The sequence below is a fragment of the Macrotis lagotis genome, chromosome X (assembly GCF_037893015.1).
Source record: "Macrotis lagotis isolate mMagLag1 chromosome X, bilby.v1.9.chrom.fasta, whole genome shotgun sequence".
In the NCBI taxonomy this organism is placed as follows: Eukaryota; Metazoa; Chordata; class Mammalia; order Peramelemorphia; family Peramelidae; genus Macrotis; species Macrotis lagotis.
Genome location: NC_133666.1, coordinates 81,217,602 through 81,235,848, shown reverse-complemented (window position 1 = coordinate 81,235,848; position 18,247 = coordinate 81,217,602). Strand labels below are relative to the sequence as shown.

General features: G+C 47.6%; 1 protein-coding gene across 2 annotated transcripts in view; it reads right to left on the bottom strand.

Moving 5' to 3' along the window:
• Positions 1 to 16,791, bottom strand: part of BGN (biglycan) — a 30,837-nt gene extending 14,046 nt beyond the window's left edge. The window contains exon 1 of one of the 2 annotated variants that reach the window (XM_074201246.1): positions 16,601 to 16,791. The gene's annotated coding sequence lies outside the window, so the exon portion shown is untranslated. The remainder of the gene's footprint in view (positions 1 to 16,600) is intronic. The other variant, XM_074201245.1, reaches the window with a different exon arrangement.
• Between the last annotated feature and the right edge of the window lie 1,456 nt (positions 16,792 to 18,247).

The window sequence follows — 18,247 nt, the reverse complement described above, 5'->3', positions numbered from 1 at the left end:
GGACAGAGCAGGGTTTGTTCTGAGGTCCAGGCTGCAGCTGCAGACAGGCTTGCAGGGTAGCAAAAACATTTCCAGCTGGTGGGCCAGCAGCCGAGCTTGGCAGCTCTGGCGGAGGTGATTTTTGCTGAAGAGTAGTGGTACTCTGTCTGCCCATGCCAGGGCATTGCTCCCCAGCTCTCTCCTTTGAAACCACGCCTTGTCTGGGCTGCAATCCTAGGTCCCCCCAGGGCTGTTTCTATTCCCTCCAGTCCACTTGGAGCCCAGAACCAGACATCAGCAGGCACACAAAGGGAACTCTGAGACCACTGGGTCTAGTCCCTTCATTAACAGAAAAGGAAACATCAGAAAGGAGAGGTGACTTGCTCAAGATCAAGCACTCTCTGTTCTAGTCAAACTGACTTACTTAGTTTTTATCCTATACAAATTCCATTTCTCACCTCCGTGACTGCATACGTGGTGTCAGAGCTCCCTTCGTTTGAAAAGCTCTTACCTCCATCCTGTAAAATCCCTGCCTTCAGCTCCTACAGGAGGCCTTTCTTGCCCTTTTCCATCATGATTAGTATTTGCTCCATCTTCAAATGACTTTTTCTGTATTTTTATTTGACATATCTATGGTTATGTTACATTCCCTCAGTAGAGCTCCTTGAGGGCAAGGTCTGTCTCTCTTGTTGTCGTTGTATCTGTAGATCCAAGCAAAGTCTCTGGTACCCAGCAGGTGTTTAATAAATGCTTGGACATTGAATCAAAGGTCATACAGTAAGTTAGTGGTAGAGTCAGGAGAGATGAGAGTCAAGCATCCCAACTTAGGGGATCAGTGGCATTTGCTCAATTCATTTAGTCTTTCTGGAGGGTTTCCTTTCTTAGGGTGGGGAGATGAGGAAGATAAGTGCAAAGCAGGGGGAAAATATTTCTGGCAGGAACATGGTGAATGGTTTGGATAGAGGCTTGAAGGAAGCAGTGACTGGGTGGGTTAATGCTAGATCTCACCTAGGTTAAGATTAGCTGGTAGACATGTATGGAAAGGGGAAGCTTTCTAAAGTATATGTGTTAACACATACAATCCACACTCCGATGTAAGTGATACATAAGAACTGAGGGTCTTGACACCTGAGGGCCAGACCAGGCTCTCTCAAGAAAACTGAGGCAGTTTCTCTATTCATCTGGTGTATCTACTTTCTATGTTTGAAGCAATAACAAAGACACACAGATTAGCTATGTTCCTTTTCAGACTATGACTCTCAGGATTTGCTGTGTGACCTTAGACAAATTACCTCTAATCACTTATAAAATAGGAAGAATAAAAGTAGTTTCCTCACCCTCACAGAGTTTCGAATGAGATTATGTGAAACCTCTTTGAAAAGCAGAGAACCTAGTTTAGGCAGAAACATTTCCATTCTTAGTTTTATTTTTGTCCAAAATCAAAGTCCTCATTGTCCACAATGAGCTAAGCGCCCTTTGGGTTTTAGAGGATAAGGGGCCTGGCTTGCCAGGACTGCCCTCTAGGCAGGTTAGGGGCCAGATCAGGATAGGGTAAGACAATGAACACAACTCAGACCCAGATTTTCCTATGTCTGTCCGCATCCTCATTCCTGCATCCCCATCATCCCTGTCCCCATTTCCATCCCCATGTCATCCTCCATGCCCTTCAGGGCTCAGTTTGAAAGAAGGCTGGGAGTTGGACACCCTCTTTTTAGTCATTACCCTGGCCCACCTGGCTCCCTGGACCACACAATTGGAAAATTCCCAAGCTGGATACTTGGGAGATGAATGAGCAGAGAAGGGCAAATGGCCAAAGATGGGAAGATCTAGCAGGGTGATGTGAACCTCTTATAAGCAAGAGTTCACCTAATGTGTAAGCTGTTGAAGAAACCAGCCCAGTAGGGGATGAGAACATGGAAAATTCTTGTACCAAAGATGAAGCCAGGAACCTAACCCAGCAGGGAGAAAAGAGCCTTTTACTGTGCTGACTTGGTCAGGAAATGTCAGATAGTCATTCACCATTACCTGCCATAAGCACATGAGTAGGAAAGAGGAGGCATGAAGTTTCCATAAGGCTCCTACCCTCATGGACCTTACAAAGTAGGAGGTTATCAGCACAGGCAGACTCCCAGGGTACCACGTAGTCACAGAGACTGGAAAGGGAATTGAGAGGTCATCTAATTGAAGCCCTTCATTTTACAGATGAGGAGACTGACGTTCAGTAAAGACAAATGACTTAGTCAAGGGAACACATTGAGTTGATGGCAGAATAAGGACTAGATTGTAGGTCTCTCTTAAATAAGGGCCCTGATGTCAGTAGGGCAGCACAGCATTTGAAGTTCAGCACCCTGGGTTCAAATCTGAACTCTACCCCTTCTTAGCTTGCAATGTTGGGCAAGTCACTCTTCAGACCAGTCTCTTCATTCATAAGAAAAAAGAAACAATTATATACGTATTCATATATACATATATATACATACATACACAGACATATGCACACATATATGCACATACATATAAATGGCTAACTGTGATATTATGCTATGTTAAATGACTGACAATGATTATCTTCTTTGATCCTCACAACATTCTTGGCAGGGAGGTGATATTATTATCCTTATTTTAAAAAATTTGACCTAGACAACTTGGGAAGGCACTTCTAGCTCAAAATCTGTGTTCCTGCTGTGTTGTAGAATGACAGAGCCCAAGGGCTACCCAGAGAGAAGATACAGATGGAGAAATCCAGAAAGAAGGGAGGAGGAAGGGAGGGAGGGAGAAGGAGAGGGAGGAAGAGGGAGAAAAGGAGGGAAAGAGGAGAGGGAGGGAGAGAGAAAGAAGGAGGAGGAGAAGAGGAAAGGGAGGGATGGGGAGGGAGAGGGAGAAAAGGAGGGGAAGAGGAGAGGGAGGGAGAGAGAGAGAAGGAGAAGGGGAGAGAGGAGGGAGAGAGACAGAAAGAGGAGGAAGAAGGGAGATAGAAAGGTAGAAAGAGGTAGATAAAGAAGGAAGAGAAAGGGGGAGAGGGAGAAAGACTCTGGACAGAAAAGGGGAGAGAGATGATGAGAGATATATGAGGAGAAACAGACAGAGAGATGGAGGAAGAAAAAGAGGAAGAAGGAGAAGAAAGAGCGAGGTCATAGAGAAGAGAGTGATGTAAATACAGGGAGAGAAGTCTGAGAGAGAAGAGTAGAAAGAAAGGAACAGAGAAAAACAGTAAGAGATGGAGAGAAAGAGAAGAGCAAACATCCAAGCCATCTGGGCCCTGCAGGCAGGAACCTGGTAAGTGGAGACAGCTCTGGGCTAATGACAAGGCCTCCTTAATAGGCTCCAGTCCTGGAGTGGAATGGGAGCCTTTAATCCCCTGCCTTGCCCAGCCCCTCTAATAAGTAGCCTTTTCCTTGAGAGTCAGTCCTACCCATTGCACTGAACTGCCTCCAGCTGCCAGCTGGCTTGGGTGGGGTATGGGGGGGTAGAGAAACTGCCTTAGGCAACTGCCTTGGGGATCCCTCTTCATGCTGGGGACAGACTTGCCAGGACCAGGGGGTAGGGCAGATGGCTACAATCAGAGCTGGCCTATTCCATGGGAAAACCATAGAACCAAAGAATGTCAGAACTGGAAAAGCTCTTTGAGGTTGTCTAAGGCCAGACTGAGGCCCAGAGATGGGAACAATTTGCCTCCAGCAACTCCCTTTTCCAATTCATCCAACACACAGCTGCTAAAATTCTCTTCTAATATGCAAGTATAATCATGTCCCCCACTGCCCAAAAGTTTTCAATCACTCTCTATTATTATTATTATTATTATTATTATTTTTGGGGGGAGGCAATTGGAAGTTAAGTGACTTGTCCAGGGTCGCAAAGTTAGTAAATGTTAAGTATCTGAGATAGAATTTGAACTCAGGTCCTCCTGACTCCAGGACTCTATCCACTACAGCGACACCTAGCTGCCACCATTACTATTATTTATCAAATAAAGTTGATCCTTTAATCCCAACAACTGAGGCCCTGTCCATTCTGGCTCCAAACTGCCTTTCTAACCTTATACTATTCTCTTTCTTGTACGGTGTTTCAGGCAACCTGGGGGACTCTTCCTACCAATTCTCATTCTGTCTCAGTGCCTTTGTATCATCCTCTATCTCTAAATGTAATCCCTCTCTTCTTTCAAGGTCCAATCAAGTGCCACCTCCTCCATGAAGCATTCTTCCCATTTCACCTTTGTACTCTTTGCATTCTGCCTTGCAACACAGTTATTTGCAAATGTGGCACCCTAATCATCCTTGTTTCCTCTTTCTAAAGTGTCTAAAGTAGGTGTTCGGTGAATATTTGTTGTTAAATTGCATTGAGAATGGTAGAACTATAGCAGAACAGGCTAGAATTCTGGGCCAAATCTGATGACAACTGGGATAAATGTAAAATCGTACACTGGGGTTCAAAAAACCAATCTCACACATGCAAGATGGGGGAGCTGTGTGGTTAGGTAACTATCCATCTGAGTTCAATTCAATTTAATTCAGTAAGCATTTATTGAATGAATGTCTACCATGTGCCAAAGGGATATAAAGCCAAAAATAGTCCCTGTCCTCAAGGATCTAATATTCTACTGGGGAAAACAATGAATACATAGACATGTAAATATAAAATATGTCCAGAGTTAAGTAGAAAGTGATGGATGAAGTGGAAGAAAATAACAATTGTGGAAATTAGGAACAACTTCTGAGGTTCCCTCTAGCCTTGAGATTCTGGGAACCTCCCACAGAGCCTGTCATTTGTCTCTACTTCTCTCTGTTGGTCTTTTTCTCCCCATATTTCTCACATCATTTCTCTCTTCCTATCTCTGTTTCTGTGTCTATGTTCCTCTGTTTTCTTCTCCCCTTCTCTGTCTCCGTCTCTCTCTGTCTCTCTGTCTCTCTCTGTCTCTGTCTTTGTCTCTCTCTGTCTCTCTCTCTCTCTCCCTTTCTTTCTCTCTCTTTCATGAAATGATTGAAATGGACAAAGGCAAAGGTATGACCACCATGCCACTCTCTGGAATGGGAAGTTAGAATAGCTGGGAAATTATACCTTCCTGTAATACTGGTTTGCACAATTACAGGCACAGACTTGGAAGTATGGGAAGGGAGGCCAGGCCATTTGGAACATCAAGTTAGTTCTCTCCCTCCTAGAGCTAGGATTCTTGGATTCATTTTGAGATTCCATTCTCTGATTCTAGGATTTTAGAATTCTATGATTCTGTTGTTTTTCATTTTATCATTCTAGCAGCCTATTAGTCCTTATTTCAACATTCTAGGATTTTGTCAGTCACTTATTTTGGGATTTCAAGATTCTGTTCTTTGAATTTAGGATTTATTATTCTCTAAATTTCCCAATTCAATGGGAAATGAGACTAGGGTCCAGGATTCTAGAATTCCAAAAACCTGGGATTCAACACCAGCGGGAGGCAAGCACTGCCTTTTCTTGTGCTGACTGAGAGCCTGTGTACCCTGAGCCAGCTCTTGTCTCTGGGGGCCTCGGCGGAAGCTCTGTCTGTCTCACCCTCCCGCCTGTTCCACCTGCATGGCCAGAGACGATGGAGGTGGTAAGCCTGGCAGCCCACACAGGAAAAATCTAACATGATACACCGTACTGAGTGTTCACAGTCTAGCTGATGGAAGAGAGAGTATCAGCTTACACACTCCAGGCCCCCCAAGAAAGACCTCACCAGTGAAGATGGGCTCTTTTCCTCTCATCTGTCTTCCTGTAACTTAAAGGAGCTATGCCAATGCCCAGAGGGAAGTCTTCCTCCTTTAAGCCAACAATATAGCTTATAAGGCAAATCTTGGTAAAGCAAATTCCATTTTTCCATTGACTTCCCTTATTTGTTTTGTCTGCCTTGGAGGAAAGAGTATTTGGCCCCAATCAACTTCTCCAGTCTTTTTTCCTTCCTCACCCCACCCCAAAGTTCCCAACACCCACACCCCCCCACAAACATGCACCCCTTTGAGCCTCTCCCCACATGCCAGGCTCATTTTCACATCATGTCCTGCCTCTTCTCTGTCCATCTGTCTGTCTGCCATTAGACTTTCCCTGATCATCCCAGCTCACCTTTCTTTGCACCAAGACACCAAGCATGCGCCACGTGATTAATCAACACATATTGAACTAACAGACATTTCCTCCAAGCCTTTGATGTCCAGGGCCCTTGTGCTAGGACTGGGGATGAGATGGGGAGGAGTGGAGGTAAAGTCTCCAGCCTCAGGATTTGATCACATCTAATGTCTTGTCTTGTTCTCTAAAGTATGAGTGAGGCCTTTGTGGGTTTCCCTGGAGACTGGGAACTCTCCAGAGTCAGGGCATGGGGCTCCTTCCTCCCCTTTAATCTCTCTGGAATCAATGGTGGGGAACATGGGAGTTGCTCTGGCAAGTCTTGTTGGTGAGTCAGGAAAATCCAAACGGTGCCTCCTATACATGGTCCCTCAGAAGATCCTCTGATGATGATTGGCTCTGATGCATACTTGGGGATGGACCCTCAACTCAAAATGACTCCCCTGGCCTGGAATTCCCTAACTCCACAGAAGTTAGCTCATTGTCCTCACCACCTTTTCACCTGGAAATTGACATTAGGTAGTGGTGTGGCAATCTCACCTTCTATAGCAGGGGTGATCCTCAGCCTGTATAAGGCCCATGAAATCACTTGGTCTGGCACTGCTAAGGCAACTATTAGGCAGGACTCAAAATTCAACAACTCGAGGAGCTTTTGAGGGTTGGGATTTTTAAGTTGATAATTTTTTATGGGCCGAGAATGATGTTATAAATCTCCAAATGACCCTTGGCAGAAAAATGGTTCCCCAGTCCTATTCTACATGAACCTTCTCTTCATATCTTTTTGTCTTCATATCTCTTAATCAATCTACCAGTCTATCAATCTTCAATCTGCCCTGGCTATAGCTTGCTGGTCCAGAGGTGTTTGCATATTGCCTCCATTAGACTGTGAGATCCTTGCTAGACTGGACTATTTTTTGCTCTCTTTGCATCCCTAGGGCCTAGCATACAGTAGAAGGTTAAAAAATGTTTGTCGACTGACTGGTGCCTTGTTGTAAACTCCCTCTTTCCCAGAAGGCGCCATTGTTTACTAAGACTTAAAAATTTCTCACCTTGGAGTCTACTCAATACATTGATTTTTCCAAGTTCAGTCTTCTTCAAGTTGGCTTTTCTTTTTTTTTCTTTTTAAATTTTTCCCCCCAAGACAATGGGGTTGAGTGGCTTGCCCAAGGCCACAAAGCTAGGTCATTATTAAATGTCTGAGGCCGGATTTGAACTCAGGTACTCTTGACTCCAGGACCAGTGCTGTAACCACTGCGCCACCTAGCTGCCCCTTAAATTGAGTTTTCTTACCAGAGATGGAGGGATACCGGAATTTAGATCTTGGGGGGTCTATCCTCTTAGGGCTCTAAATAATGATGTCCTGCTACAGGAAGAACCTAGGGAAGGAGGGACAGGGTAGGCTGCTAAAGAATTATTTGTTATTAAGGGAAGCTCATTTGGGACTGGTTCAGACTGGTATGAGTCATCCTAGAGAGAACAGTTAAGTCTTTCCTTAGACAAAAATGTGACACAGACACATAGAACTATAGAATGAGCCCTTAGAAAATATCAAATTTAACCCCCTATTTGACAGGTGGGGAAAAGAAGCCAAGAGAAAAGTAGCAGAGAATTGTGAAAAGAACTCTGGATTGGAAGGGTTGAATCTTTTGGGTTTTTTTTTTAGGTTTTTTTTTTTTTTTTTTGCAAGGCAAATGGGGTTAAGTGGCTTGCCCAAGGCCACACAGCTAGGTAATTATTACATGTCTGAGACAGGATTTGAACCCAGGTACTCCTGACTCCAGGGCCGGTGCTTTATCCACTATGCCACCTAGCCACCCCAGGGTTAAATCTTAATTAAATTTCTGATTTTACTTATGTAACCTTTAACTAATCATTTAACTTGTGTAAGCCTTGGTTTCTTCATCTTTAATATAAAGGGGTTGTATTAGATGGGCCCTTCCAATTTTAAAGCCTCTAATTCCAAGACTTATCCATAGCCATACAATTAGTTTGTAGCAGAACCGGGATAAGACTTCAGGTCCCCTGACTCCCAGGTTGTTCCTCAGGTCTCCTGATTCCCAGACTTTCCCTCAGGCCCCCTGACTCCCAGGCTATTCCCCCATCCAGATGCCCTGACTCTCAGGCTATCCCTCAGGTTCTCTGATTCCCAGGCTATCCCTCATGTCTCCTGACTCCTAGGTTCTTAACTCCTTTATATATTCAACCATCACACCATTTGTTGAATACAAAGCTCTACTTCTCAGGTGTTTTTAAATTAAACAATGATAAGTTCTCATTGAATGTCTATTATTACAAATAGGGTCGGGTGCTAGGCTTGGTGAAGGATCCAGGGAAAAGAGACATGATTTTGGACTTCAAGGAGACTGCAGTCTATGGGGGAAAAGACTCACATTAACCAGTCAAACCCTAAATAATTCTTTAGCAGCCCACTCTGTCCTTCCTTCCCTTGGCTCTTCCTGTAGCAGGACATCATTATTTAGGGTCCTAAGAGGATAGACCCCCAAGATCTAAATTCAGGTGCCCTTCTATCTGAAAAGGACTAAAGTGGGTCCAAGTATTTACAGGATATAGAGACTTAAGTCTCATTTGGGTGTTGGGGGGGGAGCAACACGTCAAAAGGAAAAAGAGGATTGGATTAAGGAAGACATTCTGGAGGAGGTGGGAGTCAAAGTGGAGGAGAGGTGGGAAGTGGGCATTCCAGGTGTCAGGGACAATAGATAGAGGTAGGAGCTCGGGTGTGTGGGGAAAACTGATAGGGAAGATAAGCAATGCCAAGGTAAGGAATGTGCATGTTCTCCCATAATCCATTGGGAGACATTAAAAGCTTCTTAGCTGCTTTGAGAGGGATCTGGAGTCTGTGAGGGAAGTCTTACTGGAGTAGACATGACTGGGGTGGAGAGTTTGCCCTAGCCCAGGCCTCACTAATTAGTTCTTCCCCTTATTCAGAATTAACTGCACATGGGGGCTGTGTGCTCACGGGAAGGCCCGGTCAGGGCTGGGATGGTGAGGTGTCCCTGCTCCCAGCATCCTTTCAGGCTTGGAAGTTTCCACTTCCTAGCCCTTTCTTTATATTCCAGCCATCCAGTTGCCCCCCACCCCCCACCCCCAGGAGAATTCTAAATGGCGGCTGTACTCATCTCTCTCAACATTCCAATACCATTCTACTTCCCCAGAGTGGCAGGCCCAGACATCCCTTGTTCCAGGCAATTAGTGGGGCGATCACTTGCTCTGGAAGCACAGGCTCTGGATTCACACTCTGTCTTCATTTCCTGGCTGTGTGACTTTGGACAAATCGCTTCATCTGGCTTCTGTTTTCTCCTCTGTTGGGCATGATGGCCTCTGAGGTCCCATCCACTTTTTGATCTATGCTCTTTTGTTACTTTGAAGACTTCCCACCCCTTGACACCTTTCCCAGCTCTTTAAGATGGCAGCTAAAGGCTCTAAACCCCAAACCTTAAGATTAATCCCTCTTTAGGCTTAGGCATGAACTTGGGGAAAGGCAAAAGGGAGGGAACTTGAGTCTGAAAGATAGGGAAGCTTTCCTTTCTGACCAGAAGCCATAGCCTTTCCTCTCCATCAACAGCTGGTCAATTAGGGCCTTTAGGTTGGTCTGTCCACTCCCCCAGGACTTGGAAAGAGAATTCCTTTCTATCCCAAATCCTTCAGTTTTTTAAAGGGTGCCTTTAAAACTGCTCTTAGCCCTGCCAGAGCATAACCTAGGCCTGACTTTGATTCTTACTGGTCACCCCCTCACACGCACACTTACAAAAACATCTGCAACATCTCAGGTGACTTGTATGGCCAAGAGGAGGCCAAATCTAGCTCAAAGCTTCCCATCTCATCAGGTTGGCCAAACCCTGTTTCAGAGAGAACTTTTTGGTTTTCCTTCAGGCCATGGGGACCCTAGGATGACTCCCAGCCTAGCTATCAACTTTTGAAGGCCCTTCTCTTTTCTCTCTGCAAACACTTCCATTACTTGCCAGGTCCATTTAGTAGCTGAACTAGTCTTGTCACAGTCCAGAACCCATCAGTGGCATGGAGATGCTGGGGTGCCAGGAGGGTCCCATGAACAGCTTCCACATTCACCACCCTAGTTATAGCTCTCAGGCTTGCTCCTGAGTGGAGACAGGGGAAAGGGATCTACTTGGGGCTTCTCTGGGTTCTTGTATTGCTCCCTCCCCCTCTTCTTCAGGATCTCAGGGAAGAACAGAGTCACAGGTGTTTTGGCTGGGCTAAGACTCAGCTCTCATTAGTGTGTCTGGGAATGCTGTCTAGGGGGCAGGGAGGGGGCCTGGGAGTGGGCCAAGAGAGTTGTTTAACTCTTCCCCCCTTGGCGGGCCCTGCCCTCCAAACATGCTGGCCTCCTTTCCACAGCTGTCAGGGTTTTTAAAGGTAGGGAGGTGGAAAGAGAAGACCAAATTTGGTCCCTAATGGGAGGGCACACAAGTCACACTTTCCCTTCTGTGACTTTTTTTTTTCCATCAGGAGACCCAGGGCTGGGGCTGGCCAGGGCCGGGTTTGGCTAGGGCTGGGACCTGCTGCAGACAACACAGATTAAGACTGCATTTCAGTCCCCTTTGATGGCTTCTCCTCTCTCTCTTCAAGGCTAGACCCTGGGCCACATAGATGGGTGAGCATCTGGCTGCCCCTTGGCTTGGGTAGGGGGACAGGGAGAAATTCTGGACCAAGGTAAGCAGCAGACCAACTTCCATAGCCTGACAGAGGCTTGGAAGTAGGGGAAGACTCAGGCTCCCAAACCAGGTCCCATTTAGTGGTTCTAAAAGGGCAAGGTCCCTCCTCTGTCTCCCCACCCCTCATCATCTTTCTGGCATTTGATTTTCTGCTGGGAGAGTAATTCTGGATTACTGGTAAGCAGAAAGAAGCAAGAAGAGTCATAGCCTTAGAAAAAGCTGCCCAGCCTCTTGGATTGCAGGCTCTTTCATGAATGAGAAAGCTAAATCTGTTGCTTCCCACCGTAGGCTAAATTTGGAAATCTCTCTCCCAATCCTACCTCTTTCTCTTTTCTCCTTCATTCTTCCTCTCCTTTCTTCTCTCTTTTCCTTTCCACTCCTAGCCTAAGCTTCCTCAACTATGCTGAGAAACATTGTTCTACCCCTAATAGGCTTCAGTATCCTCATCCATCCACTGAAGCTGTTGGAGCAGTAGGGCTGAGTTCCGTTCCAGCTTTCCTTCTAGGTACCCATTCTCCTGAAGATACTGAAATGATCCTCCATGTGAGGGCTAGAGTTGACTACGGAGGCAAGAAGAAGCCTGGAGAGAGTGGGTACACACCCACTTGTCTTAGTGGGGAAGTGTTTGGGATAGTGAAGAGATGAGTGTATGGGGGAAGAGTGGATAGGGGAAAAGGAAGGACTGGGCCTGTGGAGGTTGGGTGGGTCTGGCCCTAGAGGCCATTCCCCACCTTTTCCTCACCTTTAGAGGAAACTTGCCTTGTTTTTAGCTCAGGACCAGATCTCAGGCCTATTAAGATGTCTGGCTTTTCCCTTATGAGGCTGATCCTAGTGTAACAGAAATCTCTGCAGATTTCAGCATGGCCAAATCCAGAGGGGGAATGGTCTGCAGGCCACACCTAGAGGTTCTGGGAAAGGACCAGATCCTCCCACAGGTTCTACCCCCCCCCCAGGCTGGCAGCCTCCCTCAGCTGGGAGTTTGACTCAGATAACATGGATTTAGACCAGAAAGGCCTGAGAAAAGGAAATTGCTCTGGTGATGAGGTACCCTGGGAACTGGAGCTGATCACAGAGGCAGCTGTTCACTAAAGTTAGAATCAGAAAACTGTTCCTTGGAAACTTGTTCCTTTCTAGGTATTTTGAAAGAAAATGCCAACTCTGGGTCAATTGGAGAAAGAAAAAGATTTTTGCAGTGATAGTATCTGCAGAATTGCTTCTAGTGGTGGGCAGGCCTCAGATCACTGTGTGGGAGGAACCCCAAAGGGAAACAGTGGGGGAGGCACTGACCCCTCCCTCTGTGAGTTTTCCTCCACGCTTAATGACCTCTGCTCCAACCACTGGGCTGGCTTCCTGTCCCCTCACTCTCTTTTGTTCCCCTTCCATATTAGTTTCCTTCAAGGATCAATTGGGGTGCTGATTCAGATTGAAGACTTTCCTCCTCCCCTTGTTTGTTAGTGGGTGCTTCCCTGTATTGACATATGGAAGTCATCTAGTTCAACCTCCTTTTAGAGAGGAAAACTGAGGCCCAATTGTTCTCACATAGGATCCTAGATGCCAGAATCAGAGGCCACCTGATCTGCTCCCACTCCACTTATTTTACAAATGAGGAAACTGAGGCCCTAGGATTTGTAATGGACCTTAGAGACCATTTGGTCAAATTTCCTCGTTGTATAAAAGAAAGAAACTAAGGCCCAGGGAAGTGAACTAGCTGGCCTGGAGCTACTCAGTTCAAAGCAGGATTTGAATGCTGGTTCTCTCTCTGATCTGCAGTTCCCTCCTCCCCCCACCCCCTCACCCCGAGATCACTTATGGGCAACTCTGACCCGGCCCTGACTTCACTACAGGTAACCAGAGAGGACCTCCCAGTTAGAACAAGAAGGTGTTAGGAACCACTCTCCAGGAAGAAACATGCTTTGAAAAATAGTGTCCATTTCTTCCCCTCCTCCTCTCTCATGTTTAATGAGTCCCTCTCCCTGACTCTTTTCTTGACCAATAGTAGGAGAGCCATAGCCAGGATTGGAGATCCCTTTGGGGTCTGGAAGAGAAAATCCTCACACCCTCAAGAAGCTTTGGAAACAAAGCTTGTATGAGTTAGCCCATAACCCAGGGTCCATAGCTCCCAAGTTCCTCAGGGACCATTGCCAGCTTCAACCTTAGGTTTTTACCATGTAGACTTGTCCAAGAATAGAGAAGAAAGGCTGGAAGAGGAAGAGAATGAGAGGGGGAGGGAGAGGATAGAAGAAGAGGGGAAAGGAAAGAGTGACTGGTTATCTTTGGCGACCTTGTTTGCAAGCTTGTTTTATGGCATGAGCAAGTTTGAGAGGGGGAGAATTGCTGCTCGCCCAGACCAGGGACTGGCTTAAATGAAAGCAGATGACAGTACTGAACCAGAAGAGAAAACTTGTGTAGGGAATAAGGAGCTGAAGAAGGGCACAGACTTGTGTCTCCATCAGGAAACCATTTCTGAGCACTCCTTTCTCCATGTGTTCCAAGGCCCCAGACGGAGCTGCTGGGTTTGGGCAGGGTCCTACCCTGGCCACCCCTTACCTATCAATCCAAGCCCTTGGACAGAGGGAGTGTGGCTGGCTCAGTAGAGACTCACTCACCCCTGTTGCTGGACATACTTACTGGAGTATGTGCCCAGCCAAAGGAGCCCACCCTCTATAGCCAAATGAAGAGAGCCCCAAAGGCTACTGGGAGCTATAGGTTCAAGGAGTTGGGGCTCTCTTTGAGCTTTGGGGGTGGTAGTGGTGGAGAGCTGGCAACATGAGCTTCTCTTGCTTGCCACCTCAGCAGAGCCTCCGCCAGGTTCCCCCAGCCTCAGGCTGCTTGGGTCCAAGCCAGGGCTTGGCAGGCAGCCCCTTGCTGGGGAACTTGGCATCATGGAACCTAACTTCTCAGACCACTGGCCCACCTAAGGGGACTGACTTGACCAAGGACTCTAGTACTCTCTAATGATTGGTGGGACATACCCTTTACAACTGTGCCAGCCTAACTCAGCTACAGATGCACGCATTTTTTTTTTCTTCTCACTCTCCTTTTGGACTAAGGTACCCCCTTCCCATCCAATACTCTAAGATGATGCCGTACCATGAATCCTCATTTACAAGGCAAATACATTCCAGTCTTGCCTTTCCAGAAAGATTCAACGTAGGGCCAGAATAACAGAGGATACGGGTCCTAGGGGTGGGGGAGTCAATAAACCATCAAATAAAGTGTGGGGGCATCCAGGAAGATCAGTCAGGAAGAATCTGGAGGTTGACTGAGGCTGACTTGGCCTTAATTTCCACTTTCCTGACCTCAGTGAACTGAGAGTAACTTAGGTCTTACCTGTCTGGGGTAGAAGGATCCAGAAGCAGGATATGGGGATCCCACTGCCCTGCTCATTCATATCTCCCAATATCTCAGTGACCACTGAGCCAGCCAGCTCTGCCTTCATGGACTTTGGGGAAAGGCTCTCCTTTCCTGGGTACCTATCATTTTCCTCAAGTAGCTTCATCTCATCTTGCTCACAGCTCACCAAGGGACTGGGAGTCTTTGGACCTTTAATGCTTACCTGTTTGCTGCTTGTGGGGCAAGGCCTGTGTCCTCAGAGCATCTGGGAGCTCCCAGAGGTCCAAGTTTCTTTCTCTAGGGACTTCAGGCAGAGGGTTAGGTTCTTATTTCCAGGCATATTAGATTGATGGATTGCCTTTGAGGGGGACTGGATGGCATTACTGGTGGAGAGGCAGAACCCTGAGCTCTCAGGTGTCCTAGGAGGAGCCCAAAACAGAGCTCTTTCAGCTTCTCCCCCTTCTCATCCTAGAGAACCTTGGAGGCCTGCACGCAGCTCAATTTTGGCTCATTTCTCTCATGTAGAAAAACCCCAGCCAGACTGACCCATGAGGCAGCCAGGAGGACTGGCAGCCTCTTGGAAGAAATCTTCCAAGTCCCCCCTCCCCCTCCCCTTTCCCTGGCTGAAGTGGGATGGAGACATTCAGGTCCAGAAACAGGCGGGTCCTACCCAACCCCTGGGAGGACTCTTAAGGCCAAGAGCAGAGCTGGCAAAATGGCCCAGACCTTGCAGTCACAACCCTCTGTGTCGTAGAACTCCTGCACTCTCACTATAATCTCTTAGGAAAGAGTTGGTAGATTTACTTCCACTAAAGGTGTGTGGAGTGGTGACTGGGAATTAAGAAGGATGATGTACTTCTTCACAGGAGAGTATTCATGCAAAGGAATGACTCTCTAATGGTGGATGTCAGGTAGGGTGATACTTTCAGTGAGAGAGGGGTTCTATAATTGTTTCATCCTTCAAAAGTGGCCCCTTGCTTTACTTTTATAATGACATCCTTCCAGGAGGCTCTTGAAGGGAAGTTCATCTCTCTACCCAACTGAGGAACCCTAGAAGCTCCCTGGGGGAAAAGCTGGGTGTCATTAAGCAAGATGAACTGCACATCAGAGGAACTATGCACTGTTAGGGTTTTGGAGGCTGGGAGGAAAGGGGGGATCAAAGAAGACAAAGAAAGAGAAGAAAGGAGGAAGAAGAAAAAGGGAGAGAGAGAGAGAGAAGCACAGAGACATAGAGAGAGAGAGTCAGAGACAAAGAGTGAGGGAGGGAGGGACATAGAAAGGAAGGGAGGAAGAGATACAGAAAGAGAGACAGGGAGGGTGCGACAGAGAGAAAGGAAAGAAGGGAGGGAGAGACAGATGAAGAAAGGGAGGGAGTGACAAAGGAAAAGAGGGAGGGAGAGACAGAAAGGAAGGGAGGAAGAGAGACAGAGAAAGAGAGTGAGGGAGAGCAAGATAGAAAGGGACAGAGGGAGGAAAGAGACACAGAGAGTGAAAGAGAGGGATAGAGTGAGTTAGAGAGAAACAGAGACAAAGAGAGACAGAGTAAGGAAGAATAAGCAGAGAGACAAAAAGGACAGAGGGAGAGGGAGGGAGACAGAAAGAGAAAGGGAAGGGGGGGAGAGAGAGAGAGAGAGAGAGAGAGAGAGAGAGAGAGAGAGAGAGAGAGAGAGAGAAGAGGGGGAGCAGAAAATAGTAACAAAAAGGAGAGAATAGGGAAAGAAGGATCTTAGGACTAGATGACCAACATTCTCATTTTACAGATAAGGAAACTGAGGCTCAGGGAGATTAAGTGACTCTCGCAAGATCACATGGGTGTAAGAATTAAAGGAGGCATTTGAACTTCAGAGTCAAAAAGAAGAAAGGCAAGAAAAAGGGAAAGGGGGAAAAGAGGATGTGACAAAGATGGGAAAAAAAGTGAAGACGAGTTAGGGGATAATGAAGGGAGAAGAAGTAGCCAAAGGAAGATGGGAAGAAAAGAAGACAAGCAGAAGGAGGAAGATGAGTAGGGAGACAGAGAGATAAACAGAGGCACAGAGAGAGAGAGAGACAGAGAGAAACAAAGTCCGGAGACAGACAAGAGAGACAAAAAGGGACAGAGAGAGAGAGAGAGAGAGAGAGAGAGAGAGAGAGAGAGAGAGAGAGAGCAGCGGAGGGCTGTCTCCATGGGGTTCTCCCGTCTAAAGTCACTTCTCCGCGCCCAGAGCGGCCTGCGAAGTGCTGCCAATTCCATTCCCCCCCACCCTCCACCCCCGCACATTTCCGAGAGCGCACCAGGTTTCAAGGGCGGGGAGTGAGCCCGCCGGCTGGGCTGGGGTTAGCCCAGGAGCTGTTCGGCCTCCGGAGCGCGGGAGGAGTCCAGCCAGCCTGGATGGTCGGGTTAGACGGGGCGGGCGAACGGGCGGGCCAGGGAACTTCCCAGGCAGGGGTCCCTCCTGCCCCCAGGCAGCATCCCCAGTTTCCCCCGGACCGCCGTGCTCAGCCCAGCCCCCGGTCCCCGGGGCTCCCACATGCAGACACCCTACCTGGGGAGCTTCTGCTCGGTTCGACTCCTTCTGCTCGGTTCGCTCTCTCGATGGCTCGGGGCCCCTGTCTCCCACCCTCTTCTGCTGCCCGGGCTCAGGAGGGCGGGGGCTGCTGCTGCTGCGGCTGCGGCTGCGGCTGCTACTGACTCCTGGGCAGGTCGCTGAGAGAGGGAGGCAGAGCCGGCAGGACGAAGGCTAAACCCCTAGAAGCTGTGGGGGGGGGGAGGAGGAGGCAGGGAAGAAGGAGGAGAGGAGGGGAGAGAAAGGGGAGGGGAGGAGGGAGGGGGAAGTGGGGGGGGTGGAGTGGAGAGAGGCAAGAGAGGGGAGAAAAGGGATGGAGGGAAGACTGCCCAGTTAGTTATCCTGGAAGATTCCAAGTAAAGGAAGAATTTCCTTTCAAGATAGCAGTCCTAGTTGTCCTCCCCCCACCCCACCCCCCACAAACCTACAAGCCCCACTGCCCAGGATAAATGTGCACAGTTACACAATAGTAAACTGCCATGCCCCTACACACATTGCACCCCTACCCCAGCCCCAACTCACATTCACCCTAAAGACCTCTACCATCTGAGCATTTCAGAAAGCAAAGGGGCTGCTGGGAGCTCAGAGCTCCACTCCTGTCCATGAGTGGAAGCCTTGACCCTTTATTGAAGGCTTTCCTTCCAGGCTCTCTCAATTTCAGGAGTGGTCCCAGTCCCCTTCCCTTCCATATCTGGTTCTTCCCCCACCCCATAACCATGTCATCATCAGGTTCCACTAGAGACCACAATCATAGCTTCTTTCCCCAATGGTCACAGGCTTTGACCCAGATCTCTACATTTTCCATTTGCATCCAAGTGACCAGTCCTTTTTTTAGTGTGCAAAATTCTAGGCGTGTATGGGCCTACTTCCTCCATCCAAGGAGGCCCAAGCGAGGTAGACTCTCTAGACCACTTTCTCCCCCAATAACTCTCCAGTTGCCTCCTCCTTGTTCCTTGGTCCAGACAAAATACTCACTGATTGCTCTGCCTCATCAACAGAGACAGAAACAGAGAGATAGACCGAGATAAGAGACATAGAAACAAAAGCACACAGAGATTTCAAGGTGACAGAAGGGCCCTAGTTCCCCATCATTCCTGAGGAGCACCCCAACAACCAGAGAGATAGAATTACACATTTTACAAATGAGTAAACTGAGGCTTATTATGAGACGTAAAGTGTCTATCATGCAGCTCAGTAGGTGACAAAATCAAAGCATTACCACAAAGGCACCTTTTCTCAGCCCAGGACTTAATCCCTCCCAAAGCCCTTTCCCTTTTGTGAATTCATCATAGATTCACTCCATCCCTACCAGGCAGTAGCTTCCATCTATTTTGTTACCATTTTGCTGGATCTCAGAGAGGAGAAACAACCATTCTAAAATCCCACAGGAAGTTAGTGTCAAAGCTCCAACACCTGGGCATTTCACTTGTTCCAATGTGCCTCCAGTTCCTTGGACTGAAGACTTAGCTAAGTTAAACTCCACTGTGGACAAGGAATGAGACAGGAAACGTTCCTTAAAAGGATCAGAGTTCCTTTCCCTGCTTCTTTCCTCAGTCTTTCTTATTTCTGCCTTTTCTCCCAACTGGTAGGATGAGAATGACTCTGTCCTTGCCCTAAAAAGGGGAA